The 21,319-nt window shown below is 41.5% G+C and overlaps 1 long non-coding RNA gene across 1 annotated transcript; it reads left to right on the forward strand.

Annotated features, from left to right (window-relative positions):
- The first annotated feature begins 1,050 nt into the window (after positions 1-1,050).
- On the forward strand, positions 1,051-18,596 carry LOC140507167 (uncharacterized). Its single transcript, XR_011968221.1, has 3 exons — positions 1,051-1,317; positions 1,404-1,501; positions 18,273-18,596. It is a non-coding gene; the product is annotated as an uncharacterized lncRNA (long non-coding RNA).
- Positions 18,597-21,319: the final 2,723 nt, after the last annotated feature.

Here is a 21,319-nt window from a genome sequence, read left to right on the forward strand (position 1 = left end):
AGTAAAGGGGACCCTGACCTGTGATAAGGATCTGAATCTGTGCCTGAAGAGTCTTCAGATGTCCTGTGACTGTGCGCCACTCCTTCTCGCTGTCACCACTTTACCCTGGGAGGCCTAGTGTGAACTGCAAAGATTTGGTAACACCCTCCATGTGGATCAGATGGTTAAGATTCGGGCCTCAGTTCTTTTGAAAAGGGGGAGGAGAAGTCTGGGATTTTTTATCTTTCTTTCTCTTTCTCTCTCTTTCCCTTCTTTTCTTTTCTCCCTCCCTCCCTTCTTGTTTATTTCTCTCTTTTTTTTTAATTTTGAGTTCTAAATTTTTCCCTTCACTTAGTAGACTTTCTGTTGTTTTAAACTACTAGGAAGCTATGCCCATAGCTCAAGCCTTGGTCTCCTGAGATAATTGTCTCCAACAATGGTTTCGATGCCTTTTAAGGAAAAATTAGCCTACCCTGCATGGGGCAGATATTATTCCTACAACATACCACCCCTTGGTGCCCAGATCCTCAAAGAAACAGAAATAAAACACAAGTAGCTCTGCTTCCAGTTAGACTGGCATTACAACATGGTGGTTCCAGAGGCAGGGAAGCAACACTCACCTGAGTTAGGTTGCATCTGCATTGAATAGTTTTTTCCTGCTATGGCTCAGTAAACTTCTTTTGCTAACTGTTAGATGGTCTACAGATGTATTGTTTTATTCTAATTCCAAATCTGACAACAGACTAGCCCAGGAGTGGGGAACCTGCAGCCTTGAAGCCACATGTGGCTCTCTAAGTCCTCAAGTAAAGCACCAGCCCGACTCAGGCCAATAGCAGACAAGATGAGGAAGGCAGACAGGGGTACACTGCTGCCTGAAGAAATCAAACAGTAAAGCACCCCAACGTAAAGTTCTTATTTGCTCTTTTTCACTGACACATTCCTTCCTCTTCACTGGGAGCTAAATCATTTCCACTCTCCCAGCTGCCCTTGATTTGTGGGAGTTTCGTGGGCACGTGGGCCAGTCAGTGATTGCTGTTACTTTTTAATCTTGCCTGTTGATGAGGTGAGCTCTTCGTTGGGGGTGGGAGTTGGAAGACCTTTACCCCCTTTCTCCATTTTCTCAACACAGACATACGTGTGTACATGCATGTGTGTGCATACACAGATGCAGCTTGATGTGATTTGGCATGAAAGTGACACTGTGATTACCAGGGTGGTCCCAGGGAGTGTCTGCTACACAGGAAGGCACTATCCACTTTATATGTATTCTGGAAGGTTTCAGCGGCACGTTAGCAGTGTGTACCTGGGAAGGCTGCGTGAAGGAGCTGAAAGGAAGAGGTCTTTTCTATCTGGTATCTGCACGTTTGTGGGAAGCGTGCTGCTTCCAGGCTCTCAGCAATAACACGACACATTCTCTGCTGCAGGTTCATTAATGAGGCCGACGGGAATGAGGATTGGCTTGTCCACTGTGTTAACTGGACTGTGGGAAAAAAAATGCACAAAAGGGAGAAGCAATTTTCAGGTTAGTGCTCGACTTTCAACTATTACTCTAAACTCAAATGATTACCAGATGACTGCTGCCTTGGAGATCTCAGATGTGTGTGGTGTTTATCACAGGGGTCTCCCTCCCCCTTCTGTTTTCGAATCAGCACTGGGCCTCCGCTGGATGGCCTGGCTTTTCCGTCAGCATTGGCTATCTTTTTTTTTTTTTCTGGAAGGACAACTACTCACCGCCCTTTCTGGGTCTGGCAGGGCAGCTTGCCAAAGGGGAACAGCGCACACTGGGGGTTGTTTGCTCCGACTGCCCATCTGAGAGGATTCTTAACTCTGGCTTCTCTGACTCTGAGGCTAGAGATTAGAGAAAGGAGAGCCCTCTGCAGGGCCCTGCTTCTCTTCATTCTTGCTCCAGCAGGAGAGCTTTGACTGTGGGTCAGTCCAGTTCATCCTGGGTGGGGCTGCCATCCTGCTATTGGTGGGGACAAAGAGGCCTCTGTGTAGGAAGAACAAGGGGTTGCACACAGAAGCCATGGCACATGCAAATTCCACTTATGGCATCCTCTTCTTCCCCCTTTCCTCCAGTCCCCCCCACTCCCCCCTTACATACACACAAGGCAAGGATATCGTTACAATTGATGGTACAATGGATAGTGTGTTTGCATTAAAATCCTGCCCCAGTCACTTGCTAGGCATGTGACTCTGGGAATGTCATTTAATCTTTATCAGCTTCATTTTTCTTATTTGTAAAATGGGGATCATAATAGCGCCTACTTTCCAGGGTTGTGGTGAGGATCAAATTATATATATACATATATATACAGACACACACACCTACACATACACACACACACATATATAACATTTTTATATATATATGCACACACACATATATAGGTGTGTGTATGTATGTATGTGTATATATATACAAGTGTATATACAAACATATATATGTATCTACGTATGTATGCATGCACACAAGTGTGCACACATGTACATATGTTCATCTTCTCTAGATTTATCTACATATAGACAGCTCAGCATGGTGTGCCCTCATCATAAAGGGTCCTGTGCTCTATGAGCAAAGCAGAACTGAGACAGCACAAAGTAAATGCAGGATGTGCAAATTTGGGATATCTGCCCCAAATGTTCAGACGGACTACCTGTGCCCAACCTGTGGTAGAGCATTCCGAGCTTGTATTGGTCTGATCAGCCGCAGTTGGACACACTGGACCCTCACTTTATCATGGTGATGTCATTTTGGCCTTCTTAGAAGATGGACAACAACCAACTAACCATCTACATGTAGATGTACACAGACATACTTTGCATTTTGTTTGTAGGTTATTGTGGACATTTCAGTTGGGTCTGACTCTTCATGACCCCATTTGGGGTTTTCTTGGCAAAAATACTGGATGCATTTCCTTCTCCAGCTTATTTTATAGATGGAGAAACTGAGGCAAACAGGGGAAAATGACTTGCTCAAGGTCATCCAGCTAGTAAGTGTCTGAGGTCGACGTTGAACTCAGGAAGATGAGTCTTTCTGACTCCAGGCCCACCAGTGCTCTATCCTCCATATCACTTAGGTGTCACGGCAAACCTTGAAGTCCTGTATAAACCATGAGTTATTGCTGTGGCCAGGTGCTCAAGTCCTGGCACATAGGCTTCCACTTTCTCGGGAACTCATGATATTATTACTTATTTTGGGCAAATATAATCCAAACAACACAAGGTATGAATTTTTTGCCAGCTGCTATATTTGTGTCATGGAATCTGATTTTCACTCAGGGGATTCTGTGAGTTCAATCAGTTCTCAGTGATTGTGGGATTGTTTCTTTAGCCTATGGCTTAAGAGATGATTAAACCAAGGTGCAGTGGGTCAAGTGACTTGTCCAGGTCACAAAGACAGTAAAATGGTCTCTCCAATTTGGCTCCTCCCCCAGCTGCCTGACCATTACCAGTAGAAGGGAAAATATCAATCAGTCATTTTTGGAATAGAGTGTTAGGGGCTGTGTCCAAAGGTCAAAAGGGGCACACTGTGGTCTTCTTAGGGAAGGAGGGTGAATTCATGGATCAAAATGAGGTTTGAGAATGTTCTCTGCATTTCTCATGTTGTACAGGATGGGCAGGAACAAATGACACCTGTCCTGATTCATTCAAGAGAGTACATACATTGATAAATCAAGGATTCACTAGAATATTGAAGTATTCCCATAGTCCATTTTTACAGATAATTAAGAATGGAGAATACAGTACCATAGATTCATGGGATTGTTAAGAGGGGTGGTTGTTGTGTTGTAAGGAACTAGGGACATAGGCTAACTAAGATCTGACTCTCTGCACTTTACTGTTTCTGTGCACTTGGGCAAGTCTGCTGACCCACTATACCTTAGTTTTATCATCTATAAAATGGGTACTACCTCCGTTTTGTGGTGAGGAAAGTGTTTTGTAAACTTGAAAGTCTCATGCACATGTGAATGATTGTCTTAGAATTATAGCTGTGGAGTTGACATGGTTCTTGGAGGCCTTTTAGTAAAATCTCCTTGTTTTACAGATGATGAAACTGAGGCACAGAGAAATTAAGTGACTTGCCCAAGGTCATACAGATCTAGAATGAGAATCCTTGCTGTTTAACTCCAAACCAACATTCTTTCCACTATATTATACTGCCTCTGAAATGAAAGGGTGGATGGTCATACCCTTTACAAAGGGGAAAGGGCTATATAAACATCAGCTATAAACATTACTATTTGTAGTATTGGTACTACAGCTATAAGAGACTTGAGATTGTCTAGCACAACCTTTTTGTTCTGCAGATGAGGAAACTAAGTCCTAAAGAGATAAAGTGCGGGCAGCTAGGTAGCACAATGGATACAGCACTGACCCTACAGTCAGGAGGACCTGAGTTCAAATCCCACCTCAGACACCCTTACTAGCTGTGTGACCCTAACCCCAATTGCCTCCAAAAAGACAAAAGAACAACCAAAAACAGATAAAATGACTTGCCCCAAGTTACCCATTAAGGGGTCCTATGGTCTGTAAAATCGTTCCCAGGTTTTCTTTCTCCTTTTGACATTAAACCTCCTAAGACAGACTTTGTTTATGTTTTGATACGAAAGTTTCTTCTTCACTCATACTCCTCCTGCCCCACTACAGCTGGTAGATTTCTAATTATGCCAGTACCTCCAGGCTTTCTCCTCTTACACGTTACTGACAATGCCCGCTTCTTTCCCACCAGACCACTCCCTTGAATTCTCCATCTTGTCCCACACTGTTACATCTTTTAGCCTGGACTTGGTACATACGAGGCTAAATTTCTCTAAGACCTTTTCAGGATATAGTAGTCTAGAGACTAGATAATGAAATTGGGAATTAGGAGAATGAGGTTCTAAAACCTAGCTCCATGCCTGTCACTGACCTCCTGGGGTACTTGGGGCTATTTAAACTTCATGGTGCACCATTTGCTTGATGAATATAGGCTTGTGTGTGTGTGTGTGTGTGTGTGTGTGTGTGTGTATGTATGCTTATGTGTGTGTATATGTGTGTACATGGTGTGTCTGTTGTGTCTGTTGTCCACATTTTTGCTTGTGCAGAACTCCCATCCTACCTTTTTGAAACATCGTTCCACATTCTTCGGTCACTCAGCCTTTTGTCATTGATAGCACTCAATTCCAGTCTTTCCTTCACTCTCAAGCAGAATTGTAACTAGTGATTCTGACATCCAGGGCATAAAGGCTATTTCACATCAGTCAAGTACAATCATGATGACCTCCTTGGGAGGGATGAGGTTGGAAGGGATGAGAGAAAACAGAGCAGAGAATAGTTTGATGGGGTTTCATTGAGTAACCTCCAGGAAAATGTTGGGATGGGGGCCAGGGAGAGAGGTGGCAGGTTGACTGTACAGTGAAGGTTGGAGAAAAGCAAGATCATTGCAGCAGAAGGCAGGCTCAAAGAGAAGTGGGACCCTTAAGGTATCATTATGTATGGAGAGAGCAGATTGAATGACTGCAACAAGGAAATATGTGCCTCTGGATGTTGGTGTCCTGGAAAAGCTCCAGTTGCCCCACTATAGCTATAGGTCTATTCTCAAGCTGTTGTTTTCCTTAATTGGTCCAGAGGCTGAAAAAGATTCTATAGACCACTTACCACATGTATCATTTGTATAGAAGGAAACAAAAGTAGGATGTATCCTTTCATATTATAAATATTAATGCTATATTGCTAGGAACCAGCAGGTAGATCACCTAAGGACACTCATGATATTTTAACTTTATGCATAGCTGGAAAGACAGTTTGTACATGATATGATTTCAGAGACATCAGGAAGAAACCTCCTCCTCCCCCTTGCTGTAGCCTGAAATTGTTTCTACCTTTCAATTCAATTTAATCCAAGTAAAAATCGATGCCTATTTATTAGACATCTACCATGTGCAAAGGTGTTAGGATGCCTGAAATTAAACCACTGAAGATTTAGAGAATCAGAGAATCTCAGAGTTGGAAGGAATCAAAGGATCTAGTACTCAAAGATTATTTAGCCCAACCCTTTCATTTGATAAATAGGAAACAGGCAAAGATGTGACCTGTCCAAGGTAAGTAACAGTCAAGGTTCAGAGTAAGTAAATAATGATTCTCTGACTCAAATCCAGCTTCTTATCCCATGCCAGAAACAATATGCAATATCTGTGAGAAGGGGTTATCCAGGCTCAACTTGGTACAATTAGAGAGATGGAAAAGGTGGCATCTGAGGTCTCTTTCAGCACTGATCTTCTGAATATTTCCAGTGGCAGAGAACTCATTACAACCCATTCCATTTTGGAATTCCATTCTACTTGCTAAGAATTTTTACCCCTTCTATTGATCCAAAATTTGCCTCCTTGTGATGTCAGTCAGTAGGTCTTAATTCCACCTTTTAAAGTTACACAGAATAAAGAAGTTCATATGACACATTTTCGTATATCTGAAGACATCTTTGAAAATTCTGTGTTAAATATTCCTAGTTCTTTCAATCAAGTCACCTCATATGACATAGTTTTTAGATGCCATGATATTTTTGTCACAAATCTGGGCTTGATCGAGTTTGTCAAGGTCCCTCCTAAAATGTGATGCACATAATTGAATCTGATATTCCACGTGGACTTTATTTGGTGGTATTTGGTACCTTCTAGATACCATACCTCAATTAATGCCACATCCCAAGAAAGCCAAAGCAGCTCATCCCTCACCATACCCCACTGTCAGTTCCCCTTTCTGTTTTGTTTTATTCTATTAGAATATCAGCTCTGGGAGACTAGGGACCATCTTGTTTTCTTATTTTTGTATTTCCAACATTTAGCAGTGCCTGGTACATACTAAGTGCTGAATACATGTGCTCTCTCTCTCACCCTTTCTCTCTTTCACTCTCTCTCTCTCTCTCTCTCCCCTCCATGCTGCCAAATATTGGATTAGCATGTTTTGCAGTCATATCACATGGTTGACTTGTATTAAGTTTGTATTAAACTAAAACCCTTAAGTCTTTTTCTTGTGAACTATAATTAAGCCAAGTTTTCCTCAATCTGTATTTATGCAATTGTTTTTTTTCCAGTCTATGCCAAGATTTTACATATATCCCTATTAAAATCCCTCCCTCCCTTCCTTCCTTCCTTCCTTCCTCCCTTCCTTCCTTCCTTCCTTCCTTCCTTCCTTCCTTCCTTCCTTCCTTCCTTCCTTCCTTCCTTCCTTCCTTCCTCCTTCCTTTCCTTTCCTTTCCTTTCCTTTCCTTTCCTTTCCTTTCCTTTCCTTTCCTTTCCTTTCCTTTCCTTTCCTTTCCTTTCCTTTCCTTTCCTTTCCTTTCCTTTCCTTTCCTTTCCTTTCCTTTCCTTTCCTTTCCTTTCCTTTCCTTTCCTTTCCTTTCCTTTCCTTTTTTTTCCTCTCCCTCTGTGTCTCTCCCTCTCTGTGTTTCTCTGTCTCTATTTCTCTCTGTTTCTCTCCCTTCCCATCTTATCCAGACTAGAACTGATCCCACTACTGATCAACACAGAAGCTTTGACCTTTTGAATTGCTCTATTTCCAACCTGGGCCACTTTGCCCTTTCTTAGCCACTATGGTGCTCCACCTCCCCAGGGCTCACCATATTGTTGCTAGACTTAGTGTGGATATCTGATGGCCTTTAGCCCCACTGCAACTCAGAACTCCTAAGCTTAAGCCATCTATCAGCCTTAGCCTTCCTAGTAGCAGGGATTTACAGGTGTGTGCCATCATACCCAGCTTCAGTTTAATTTTTCTAATTTTATGCTGCTGACATTTATAGTTTCTGGGTCATGTGATCCACAAGATGGTAGACTAGACCTTTTCTCCAATTCCCATGAACTCTCAAACCTCTCCAAAGCAAAAATAATGTACTACAGATAAAGCTACTGCAGCTGTTTCAATGGTCTAGGTTACGTAGAATCCAAAAGAAGGTTAAAAAAGACAAACCCCAGAACCCAAGAACTGAGGCTTACTGATCCCTGAGCTTACTCAGCATTCTTCCTCCACTTTCCATGCTACAGGCATCAAGGTCTCGCTGGCAGATCCAAGGGTACAACACAGACCATACCCCCTCCCCCCCCCCCTTCTAGTGTCATAGAGATCCTGGCTCCAGGTTATGGAAGTTTGCTCAGGCCGTAACAGTCAACTTGGTTATAACTCTTCAATAGCAAAAGCCTGTTGGGGGCTGCAAACTGGAAGCATCAGCACTGCAGAACTAATGGTGCTGGGGGAAAGCAGGCTCTCAATTACTGGTGCCAAGCCAAAGAACTGAGAAACAGAAGTGGGACAGGTTACCAGGATAAAACACTAGGACAGGGAGGCTGTGAAGCATCCTTCCAAGACTGGGGATAAAAGCTCAGCCCTCAGCTGGGGCCAGTTCTGATCACCCCAGGTTCTCTCAGGTCAGAGACTTAGGTAGGTGAACCATGAATTATCCGATGTGGGAGGGGCTGAGAGGCTTTGAGAGCCAGTCCCCAAGGAAACCAGAGTGAGAAGGGAGAAAGTCCAAGAGGTGAGTGATAAGGAAAATAAAAGGGAAGGGGGAGACTGGAAAGGAAGAAGAAATCTCAAAGACCTTGAACATTAACAGAAAAATCAACAGGAAAAAACAGTAACAACAGAAGGAAACATGACTGCTAGATCTAGTAAATGAGTCCAGGGACCTATGGATAAATAGAGAAAAAGGAAGAAAAATGATTCAACATTTCATGAGACAGAGGATCCTAAAGAATATGAGGAGAATATGGAACTATACCATGCTGTCCTTCAGGGCTTTAAAGGAGAAATGAGAATTCTGAAAGCATATTTTATGCTCTATACAGAAAAAAAATGATCAGTATAGAAAGTCTTGAATCTGCAATGACAAATCTCATCAAAGAAATAAAAGAGAGATAAATAAATGGGAAATGCAAATACACAGAAGGAGGGAAGCAAAAAATAAAAACATTAGAAGAAAATATGCTCACTCTGCAAGTAAAACATACAGATCTCGAAGACAGAATGTAGAGAGATGACCCCAAAATCCTAGGTCTCTTAGAAGACTTGGCAGGACAAAAATCCTTAACACCACAATGCAGGAAATACTAGAACTACCCAGAGCTTCTGAACATAGAAAATGAAATCCCAATTCAAAGAATTCACAGATCACCTCCAGAGAAAAAACTCGTTGCTGCAAACTCTAAGACACATTAAACCTAAATTTAACAATTCAATTTAGAAACAGCAAGTTCTGTAAGCCATCAGGAGAAAGACCTTCAAATACAAAGGAAAGGATACTCAAATAATGCAGAATTATTTCCCACCAGTAGAAAAGGAACGAGAGAATGGAAGAGCCCTGGAGCTTAGCATGCTGTCTAGGGTGACCTATTCTGAAAATTAACCATACAAGACACAAGATGGACATTCAATAATAAAGAAGAATTTGAAACATTCTTTGAAAGAAAATGGAAACTGAATAGATTACTTACTTCTTGATCACTTCAAGCAACATAATTGCAGAGGTGAGTATGTACAGACAGACGCAGCAAGAATAACAACAGAAAGTTCGATAAGGGAACTTAACCACATGGGGAGTCATGCCATACATGTGGGTGCTCTCTCCAAAGGAATATACATTTTGATGGCTTATACTTTGCAAGCTTTCTTGGGGTTTGGGGGCTAGATTCCCCCCCCATATATTCTATCATTTGAAAAAACTGGGATGATTAATTCTTTTGTCTCATGTAGTTTTCATTTATGATTTCCTGAAATACAGCTCTGGAATACCAGGCTTTGATAAAGGTCCATTGGGATTCCTATGGAGCTACTCGACTATGCCTTTAAACCCAAATCACTCTGGATCTCTCTGACTGGTCCATAAAAGGTCCCAGCCCAAGCCTCACTGCCTCATTGTTTGGGTTTTGATTGCTCAGAGTGAATGTAAATAGCAGTTACTTCTGTTCTGACTAGAAACTCAGAGTCTTCCTCTCCCAGATTGATTCTTTTGTGAAGGCAAACTAGGCTGTCTTTGCTTCAGTTCTCGCCTAGCCTTTAATCACTTGAATGAGTGTTGTTTCAGATAGACTGAGACCTGAAAAAGACCTTAGCTTAAAAAGGCATTGGGGTGATCTTTGGTTTTACTGACCTAAGTCTTGTTGCTGGACTCAGAAGACTGAGGGGCAAAGTGAGGCTAATACCTTAGCACAACTCTGCCTTACTTAATTCCAAATTTACTTGCAAATCAAGACATCATCGTCCTGATGTCATAGGACTTCTTCAATGAACAACAACAATCTGTGTGACCTTGGGCAAGTCACAACTCTGCCTCGGTTTCCTTATCTGTAAAATGATCTGGAGAAGAAAATGGTAAACCCACTGCAGTATCTTTTGCCAAGAAAACCCCAAATGGAGTCACAAAGAGTCAGACCTGACTGAACAACAACAACCTTCTGTATGTTCCCATCTCTCCCTTTTGGAGTCAAGAACAAATTAATCACTCTTCTACAGGACAACTATCCAAATAATAGAAGAGAGTCATAATAAACTCCATAATTTTTCTCTTCTTTAGTCTAAACGTCTTCAGTCCCTTCAGTTGATATTCATGTGACTTTATCTGGAGGTCCTTCACCTTCCTCATCAGTCTCCTTTGTATGTTCACCAGTTTAGCAATATTCTTACTAAAATATGGCTCCCAGAACAGAGCCCAATACTTCATATGGGATCTGTCCAGCGATTACCTCTCTTATCCTGGATGCTATGTATCCTGAAATTATATTAGCTTTTTTGGCTGCCATGTTGACCTTGCAGTCTACTAGTCCATGACCTCACCCCTGCCAGCCCATCTTTATCTGATGAGCCACTATGTAGTCATTCATGTCTTATACCCATGAAGTTTATTTTTTGAACCCGAGTAAGATTTTACATTTATCCCAATTATATGTCATCTAATTGGGCTAGAATCAGGGTGTGCTAGAGTCACCTTGAATCACATTGGGAGACATAATTGTTAAATTTTCAGTGTGAGCATTTACAACTTGGAAATTGGCAAAAGGTACAAAGTAGGGCTTGATTTGTTTTGTTGATTACCTAGTCTTAAGGAAAGTAATGGAAAAAATGTTAATAATGCAGATTAAACTAAAAGTGTGTTGGAAGTCGTGGTCCTTGATTGCAATGGAAAACTATCTTCCTAAGAAATGATGAGCAGTATGCTTTCAGAAAAACCTGGAAAGATGTGGACTGATGAAAAGTGATGTGAGCCAAATCAGGAGAACACTGTACATAGTAACAGTAATATTGTATGATGATCAACTGTGAAAAGATTTAGCCACTCTTGACAATGCAATGTTCCAAGACAATTCCAAAGGCTCATGATGAAAAACACTTTCCATCTCCAGAGAACTGAAGGAATCTGAATGCAGTTCAAAGCATACTGGTTTTTGCTTTTTTTTCCCCCCATTTTTTTTTTGTTTTCTTTCACAACATGACTAATATGGAAATAACAGACCTTAGTTTTTAAATGGGTATGGGCTCATATAAACTGAGACCTGGGGAAGACCTTTAAAGACAAAGATCACCCACTATATCCTGGGCTTTTGCCACTAGACTTTGATGACCCTGGAGGAGAAAGTAGAGTTGATGACTTTGCACAGCTCTGCCTCACTTAAATACAATTCACATGCAATCTAAGACATCACCCTAATGATGTCATTGGTCCTCTTTGGGAATGTAGGACAAATAGAAATAGCTTACTGTCTCAGGGAGGGGGGAAGGAAAAGAGGGTGAGAATTTGGGACCCAAATTAAAAAAAATGGATATTATAAATTGTTTTTACAATAATTGGGAAAAACAAAATATTATTAAAAATAGTGTATTGGGTATAAATTGTTGCTTTCAGAGAGTCAGTTGTTACCAGTACACCCCTGGCTGGAGAGTTGACATAATTTTGTTGAAATTCTTTTGGATATTGACTCTGTTATAGACCAAGTTTGCCATACTTCCCAACTTTGTGTCATATGTAAATTTGATAAGCATGCCTTTATATAAGCTACTGACAAAAGTGCTGAATATTGGGCAATCAAGGGCATATGTATCTGTTACTCTATTGGACCCTTCTCTGCGAGTTGATTTTAAGTCATTAATGACCTCTCTTTGGTTCTGGTCATTCAACAGTTCTGAATCTATCTAATTGTGTTATTGCCTAGGCAATATCTCTATACATCTCTCTAAAGGATACCAAAGGAAATTTGTCAAATACTTTGTTGAAATTTAGATAAACAATATTTATAGCATTCCCTTGATCTAACAAAGAAAGTAAGGCTTGTCTTGCATGATATTCTTTTGAATAAACCATCCTGGCTCTCGGTGATCATCACTACCTTTTCTCAAAGTTCACTCATCATTTCTTTAATGGTGCAGTCTAGAATTTTTCCTAGGAATTGAAGACAAGCTCATTGGTCTTTGTTAGTAACAAAAGTGTTGACTGGGACAGGACTGTTTTGTTGATTGTCTAGCCTTAAGGAACGTGATGGAGAAATTGTTAATAATGTAAATTAAATTTAAAAGTGTGTTGGAAGTTGTGGTCCTGGTAATGAAAAACTATTGTGCTATTAAAAAATCAAGGGCAGGTTGCTGTCAGAAAAACCTGGAAAAACTTACATGAACTGATGCAAAGTGAAGCAAGCAGAACCAGAACATTGTACAAAGCATCAGAAATATCGTATGATGATCAATTGTGAAAAGACTTAGTCCTTCTGAACAATATAATAATCCAAGACAATTCCAAAGGACTTAAGATAAAAATAATTACATTAAACATCTAGGTATACAATCATCTAGTTATATTATCATCCAGCCTACAGTTCTCCATGTCATCCCTGTACATTGTATTCCATCTCCTTCCTCTCTGCACAAATGGTCTTCTATGCCTGGAATGTGTAGGTGTTTATTCTCTACCTTTTAGAATTTCTAGTTCATAATGATAACAAAAAATAATAAAAAGAACCACAACAAATACTTTACATTTGTATGGTGCTTTCAATGTTACATAGTAGATAGAGAATTGACTTGGAATCCAGGAATACCAGGATTTGACACGTTACTGGTTCCATGATCCTGGACAATATCTTAACCTCTCAATATTCCAGACTGGTGATTCTGGAACTTTTGGTCTCAGGACTCTTTTATTCTCTTAAAATTATTGAGGACCCTCCAAGAACTTTGTTTTATGTGGTTTATATTTATTGATAATCTATTGAATTAAAATGTCAGTATTATTTATGAAAACAGCTTTGAGCTCAAGAACTCCTTAAAAGGATTTTGGGGATCTCCAGAAGTTCCTGGACCACAGTTTGAGAACCATTGTTCTAGGTGACTCTCAAAGACAAAAGTTTGCAGAGAAAGTGCCAACCTACAGTAGTAGAATTTTCTCACCCAGGGAATTCTTTATATTAATGAAATCACAGGTCCAGTCCTTATGTCTACAGTGTTTAAGGTCTGTGAAGCTCTTTCTGTATGCAAGTGCCAACTCACACAATTATTGGACTATTTTTAAAAATTAAAATGACTTTGTATTTACTTATGTATATGTTACCCTTCTTCCCCTTGAGGGCAGGGACCATTTTGTTTCTGTCTTTGTATTCTTAGTGTTTTGAAACATAATAATGTTTTTAATAAATATCTGCTAAATTAAATCACTAAATAGTTACATTGTATCAGCAGCATTCCCCTGATCTACCAGTATGATAACCCTATGAGGAAAGGAAATTAGATTATTTTGTCTTGACTTGTTCCTAATGAACCCATGCTGGTTTTTAGTGATCACCATTTCTCTTTCTGTGTTCTTACATGCTATCTCTTTTGCAATCTAGCCTAGAATTTTTCTTTGGATTGTAGATACACTCATAGTTCTAGAACTCTAATGTACACCTGCCATTGAAACCTCCTTTGTACTTTGCCATGAAAAAACTGTTTATTGGGTAATTGGGCTCCTGGTACAATCAAGGAAATGCTGCTCCTTAGTTAACTTTCTGCTCATTTTTAATATTTTATGGTCCCAGATGCTAAAATATTCAAAATCAGCACTAATCTGCTCAGCTATCAACCCCACCTCCTTAAGCAATCATCAGACACAATTCTCCAAATTTCAGAAATCAAACATCTTTGAGTTAAGCATTACCTTTTACTTAAAAGATAAATGCTCCCGGGACAGATAACACATTAAGTTGTTAAATATGTTACCGAGATTTGTTTGTCAGTTGAATTTTCTCCTGGGCAATAAAAGAGCTTTGGGTGCTTTGGACAGGAGAGTGGTGCTGTTTATGTGTGAGGGGGAGGGGAGTAGGGGCAGTTGCTAGAACTATGAGTAGGCAAACAAAAGACGTTAAAAATGTTGTTATAAATGTATTGTATCATGTATATAAATATGCAATAAAATGATTGTTAAAATATTGTTACAAATACTTTAATTCCCCAAATTCTGGTTTTTTTATTCAACAAGAATTTATTAAGTTCTTGTACCCTCATTTCCTTTACCCTCCAAGACTGAATGAGGTGTCTCCCTCCCGATCTCCCTTCCCCAACACTCATATACAATGAATCCCTGTCCTCATGGAGATTATATTCTCCTTGGAGAAAACAAGTGAACACAGTGACGTAAATTTAAAAAAATATAAACAGAATAAATGCAAAGAAATAGGGGAGAGGAGAACCCTAACACCTAGATTGGGGGTGGGGGACTGAATCAGGAAAAGTCTCATGTAGCAAGAAGCAGGCCAGCCTTAAAGGAAGCTACGGATTCTAAGAGACATAAATCACCTCAAGTCAAGTTAGGGAGCATTTATTAAGTGCCTGCTCTGTGCCAGGCACTAGGCTAAGTGCTTTATAAATATTATCTCACTTGTTTCTCAGCTAACTCTGGCAAGTAGGTGCTATTATGGTCTCTATTTTACAGCTGAAGAAACTGAGGCACACAGGAGTTAAATGACTTGTCCCATAGAGGCTGGATTAGAACTCAGGTCTTTCTGATTCCACACTTAGTGCTTTATCCATCTTGCCACCTACCTGCCCAATCAGAGAAGGCTTCTTGCAGAAGATGGAATTGTAGTTGGGACTTGAAGGAAGTCAGGGAAGTCAGGAGGTGTAAAAGATAACTGGATAGCACTCCAGGTGGGGGGAGGGGAACAGTCTATATGGAACATCCTATATGTGAAAGAGCAAGTAGTCCATGACCCATTAGTATTTGTTTTGTTAGAAGTCAAAACCTGTGAGTTACAGTCATAGACAATGCATAGAACCTGAGTGCAAATATGCCCTAAGGCAAGGTTTAGGATTGGCCCTTCCCCTTTGAAGGGGAAGCAATAATTAAACAAAATTCCCTAAAACCAAACTTTTTTTGGGTGAAACATTGCCTTCTTAAAATGCAAATACTTCTAAGACAACACATGAATTATTACAGGTTGACACAAAACTATATAATACATACCTCTCCCTCTTCTCTCTCCTCTCCGTCGTCCACATGGAGAATCATACCCTTACATCTGCCCAAAGGAATATAAATTTTGATCCCTTAAACCTTACAAGATATGTTGAGGTTTACTGGCTAGATTTTTTTTTTTCTTCTTCCCCACTTATTTATTCAATCATTAAAAAAAAAAAACTGGGACAATTGACTCTTTTCTTTCATGGAGTTTATGATTTCTTAAATAGAGCACTGGAACACCAGGCTTTGATAAAGCCAAATGGAACTGCTTGACTATGTCTTAAACCAGAGGTTCCTAAATTTATTTGGCCTAGTAGCACCTTTTCAAAAAAGAATTACTCAGTGTCCCCCTGAAAATCTACTTTTTAAAACCCTTTCCTGGTTTTTTAAGATTTGTATCATTTTTCAAAAACAAAAATTTTTTAAAAAAAATGATGCATCTTAAATTGAATAAATTATTATAAATATGTTATTTTTTTCCTGAATTGAAACTTTGATGATGCAATATTGCATCATGTCACCATGTTCTATTGTAACAAGTCATTACACATACTTATTCCTGCTCATTCATACTGGACTTCTCAACAATGCACAGCATGCTTGCCTGTCAACACTTGCTTGTTAAGACCTGTTGATGAACTTCGGACTTGACCAGTGATGGGTTATAATTTGGATTTTGTGTGTTTATTAAGAAAATAATGTAATCACAATGACTTTAACTCTGTTACATAAAGATGAAACATATATGATGGGTTTTGCTAGGTGGTGCAGTGGATAGAGCAGCAGTGCAGGAGTCAGGAGGACCTGAGTTCAAATCTCACCTCAGACACTTGACACTCACTAGCTGTGTGACCTTGGGCAAGTCACTTAACCTCAATTGCCTCATCCTGGGTCATCTCCAGTCATCCTGAAGAATATCTGGTCACTGGATTCAGATGGCTCTGGAGGAGAAGTGAGGCTGGTGACCTACACAGCCCTCCCTCACTCAAAACAAAGTCAAGTGCAAGTCATGTCATTATCTCTAATGGCATGGTCTTCTTCGGCAAGGAAGGACGAACACAACCGCCTTCTTATTTTTATTCAATGTCCCCCCCACATTGGACTCAAGGCTAGTACAGCACACACACACCCCCAGTCGTTCCAGAACCCCCAAGGGGGCAGTAGCACACTTTCAGAACTTCTACATTCTTAAACCTTAAACTCCAATCACTGTGACTCTCACCGATTGACCAATAATAGGTCCTTGCTCAAGCCTCACTTGCTCATTGTTTGGGCAGTTATGGTTCACAGGGAGGGCAAATAGCAATTGTTTCTGTTCTGGCCAGAAACCCTGAGGGTCTTCCCCTCCCAGTATGGTTTTTTTTTTTTTTTGAGTAGGCAAGCTGGGTCATCTTTTGCTTCATTTCTTACCTAGCCTTAAATCACCGGATGGGTGTTGCCTCAGACAAACTGAGACTTGGGAAAGACCTTAGCTTAAAAAGGCCAAGGTCTCCTACTGCACCTGGAGCCATCTTCATTGGCACTGAACTATGTCTTGCCACTGGATTCAGGTGACCCTGGAGGAGAGAGTGAAACTGGTGATTTTGCACAACTCTGCCTCATTTAAATCCAATTCACTTGCAAGTCAAGACATCATCCTCCTGTTGTCATTGGTCCTCTTCAAGAATGGAAAAAACAATACAATATATAATAACACAGTTATTAGCTTATCAGATGAATTTCCTGGGAAGCAGAATAAAATCAGGCCCACAAAAGGGAAGGACTGATGGTAATGCTCATCCTAGGATTTGAAGATACAACTTCCATGCTCTATGAACATCTATGGTACCACTCAAAGCATGAAGTCCCTGGTCAACAGTAACACAGAGAGGTTTAATGTTCAAACCTTGCCTAGGATGCACAATGCCTTGCTCCAGCTTTGGGTGGGATGCTTGTTTCATTAATTAAGCCTATTTCACAATTTTGCTTAAGGCTATGTCTATTCACAAGCAGCCATGCTGTTCTGGCTATATTTTGAAAATTGTTCCTGCATCTCCCTTCTCTCTGCCCTTATACACTGGACCTGTAGTTTGTATGACACCAATTTGTCCTTGCTTATGATTTCTTTGCATATTTTCATATCTGTTTCCTCTATGCTTCTACTAGGCCCCCTCAGATACCTTACCACGGTATAAAGGTGACTCTGATTTTGTTAAGTCTATGACAATGTAGTGTTAGGTTTGGTAAGTTCTACCAAGCTTGAAAGGCTTCAGGGATGGGCCCAGTGAAAACTGTACGTCTGTGACCAAGAAGCAACTTAACTCAATTTAGAGAGGCTGATCTACAGAGGCTTGACCATAATTTCACAAGAGGACTTGAGAACATCATGAAAATGTAATAGGAGCCATGAGGGTCTGTGGAACACACTTAGAGCTGCCCTGCCTGCTTCTAGCCAGCACTCAAAGTCTCAGACAATTAAGAGATGATGAAGCAATCCCCTTACTGGCCCCTAAACAGGAAGAACCCTGGATTCAATGAATCTTTAAAAGGGAGAGACCTGCCCTCTGTCTCTTTCTTTACTTCCCAGTCATAAATCATGTTACCACCATTAGAGTCTCTCCTGTGAGGAGTGGAGGAGGGTCTGCTTTTTTCCTCATTCCACTGCAAATGTAAACATGTGGCACCTAAAGCACCAATTTTGCCTGGCTAGACAAGAGATTCATTCTCAGATCTCTAGCTGTGATGTGGTTTGTGTTTCTGTGCCTGATCATAGGTGACCAAGCAGCAATTTGTAGATGGACAATTCTATCTTTGGAAACCACCTTGTGAGTATGAGAGTTGTCGATCTTGGGTCTTTCAGGTGGAGCTGACTGGTCAGAGGAGGAGTTATTTCATTATCTGAAGTAACCAATGGCAAGAGGATGAGTCTAAGTCCTGGCCTGGCTTTCCAGAAGACATGGACCAAGAGGGAATTTCTTGGACAGTGCAGAGCCAAGGTGAAATGTACAATATCTAGTTAGCAGTCCTACCAGAAGCTTTCTGTTTTGATGGTTGCTAATCACCTTTTCAGGAGAGTTTAACAACAGTTACTTGTTTTGAATCTTTGTAAATTTGAACTTGTGATGGCCTTTTGTAATGATCATCTCCTTTGTATATAGGAAATAACTAGTTATCCCATACCTGATTCATATTGCACACTGAATACCTTTCTGCTCTCTCTTTTGGGGAGACCCTTTACTTGGGACAAACCTAAGCTTTAGGTAATTTCCTCCAAATACTCACCAAGGTGGGTGGTGGTGCAGCATAACAATCCAAAGAGTGTGAGAAAAATAATCTAACTCTTCCTTTAGGTAGTCAGGGTCCCCCAAGATTGTGTCTGTTCTGTAAACATCCAGAGCTGAGATGGGCCCTTTAATAGAAAAGGATAAGACAGCATCCTAACCCTTGGGGCCATGTTGTAACACAAGTATCATTGAAGAAATTAGGGCTATTTAGCTTGGAGAAGAAAAGGCTTTAAGAACACATGATGGACATCTTTCTGTATTTAAAGGGATATCACATAGAAGAGCTAGATTATACTAGCTTTTCTTGTCCCTAGAAGGCAGAACTAGGAACAGCATTTGGAAGATGCAGAGGAGCAGTTTTAGACTTGATGCAAGGGTGAAAACCCCAACAACCCCCAACCAAACTTTGTAATAATGAGAAAAATATCCATATGTGGCTTAGTGAATTCCTTTTCACTGGAGGTCTTTCAATGGAAGCTGAATGGCCACTTTTTTTTTTTTTTTTTTGAGGCAATTGGGATAAAGTGGCTTGCCCAGGGTCACACAACTAGTAAGGTTCTGAGGCCACCTTTGAACTCAGGTCCTCCTGATTCCAGGGCTGGGTCTCTATACATTTTGCTACCTCGCTACCCCACCCTCACCATGGCCACTTGTTAATGACCATCCCTGCTTTGGGGACAGTAATCAAATCAACACTATTGCTGCTCCAAGAAAAGAGTATGTCAACTGATTACCTGTGTCACTTCCCAAAACAAAAAACCTCTGGCTACCAATTCCTTGTATGTATTGTTTCCACGTACTTGAACGTAAGCCCCTTCTTGACACACTGACTATGAAAAAAACATCATAGTTGAGCAGTCAGTCAACAAATGTTAAGATATTCCAGGCATTATGCTAAGTACTGGGGAAACAAAGAAAGGCAAAAGACAGTCCCTGTCCTCAAGTGACTCACCTAATAACATGGGAGAGAACATGCAAATAACTGTACAAACAAGCAACACATAGGATAAATTGAAAGTTATTCACAGAGTGAAGGCACTAGAATTAAGCTTTTTGCTGGGAACTGAAGGAGGTCAGGGAAGCTAATGGGCGAAGATGATGTGTGTGAGTGTGTGTGTGTATGTGTGTGCGCGCACACATGGGGGGGAGAGAGAGAGAGAGAGAGAGAGAGAGAGAGAGAGAGAGAGAGAGAGAGAGAGAGAGAGAGAGAGAGAGAGAGAGAATATCCTACTTTTGGACTTATATCCCCAGTCCTGTCATCTCGAAGTTAGCACTTAATAGGTGCCTTTCATTCATTCATTCTTTGGGTATTTTTCTATACTAGCAAGGGACTCATGTTATGGCATGGGTTGGATTGGATGCTTTTTGACATCCCTTAGCTTCTTCGATGCAGGCTGATTTCTCCTCTCCCCCCAGCAGCTCACAGACACGCCCCTCTTCCACACCGCCCCCCTCCCCAAACCACCACACACAAGCAGGGGAGCAAGGTTGGCTCCATGTGGGTGGGAGAGGCAGCCACCCAGATCGTACAAGTACGAATCTTCCTCATTATTATGTAAGCATAAGGAGAGCAAGATTTTGCCCTCTTTTGCAATTTCACAGCACCCAGGATGGAGGTCTTGGCATAGAGTGAGCCTGGGAAACACATCAGCAGGACGAACAAATAGCTTGTTCAAGAGAAACCCCTGGCTCTCGTGTGTGTGTGTGTGTGTGTGTGTGTGTGTGTGTGTGTGTATGTGTTTGTAAGTGGAGGATGGTGGCGGGGTGGGGACAGGGCGAGAAGTTTCTGATCCTCTCTGCGACTGGTGAGCTCACCACCTCCTCCCCCTCCTTCTCCCCCCTCCTCCCCCTCCTCCTCCTCCTCCTCCTCTTCTTCCCCTTCCTCCTCCCCCTCCTCCCCCTCCTCCTTCTCCTCCTCCTCTTCCCCACCCCCAGCTTCTCCAGGGCTGAAACCCTGACTTTTGTCAGCTCAGGAGAAGGCACAAGGAATCCCCGAGGAGGACAAGTGCGCCCGCTGCCTGTCCTCTGGCAGATGATGGCACCTGCTCCCTCCGAAGGGCGCCCGTCGCTGTTCATAGCTTCTGCGGCTCTGTCTCAAGGTGATCTGTGCCGCCCCACGTCCGCCCAGTTCTGCTGAGGTCTGCCTGCAGCTGTCGTCTCTGGCGCTGGCAGCTGACGTCTCTGGGTTTCAAGCTGGGTTTCACTTTTCCTCGGTATTCCTGAGTCGGGGGCCGGACTGGATTTCTGATTCCTCCCCCCGTCCCCCCATGGCTCCCTTGGGGCACTTAGATTCCTTCTCGGTTCCGTTTAGCTGATGTTTTTTGGCATCTACTGTGTGCCCAGTAGGAACTTTGTGAGATGCAAAAGTTGCAAAAACCATCCACGAGCTGGCCAGGGTCGTTCTGTAATAAGAAGGATGACCTTAGCACATCACAATCAAACCCCTACCTCACCTATGCCCCTGTTCTGCTAGGCTGAGCCCGCCTGAGTTCTTTCCTTAGGCTTCTTCTCCGATGCCACTGGGATTCCTGAAAGTCAATCCGAGCTGTTTGAGGATCGAGTATCGTTTTTGCTAGCGACCTTCCAGCCAGTTGTCCGCAGATCATGGATGGCCCAAGGCTCT

The sequence above is a fragment of the Notamacropus eugenii genome, chromosome 5 (assembly GCF_028372415.1).
Source record: "Notamacropus eugenii isolate mMacEug1 chromosome 5, mMacEug1.pri_v2, whole genome shotgun sequence".
NCBI lineage: Eukaryota > Metazoa > Chordata > Mammalia > Diprotodontia > Macropodidae > Notamacropus > Notamacropus eugenii.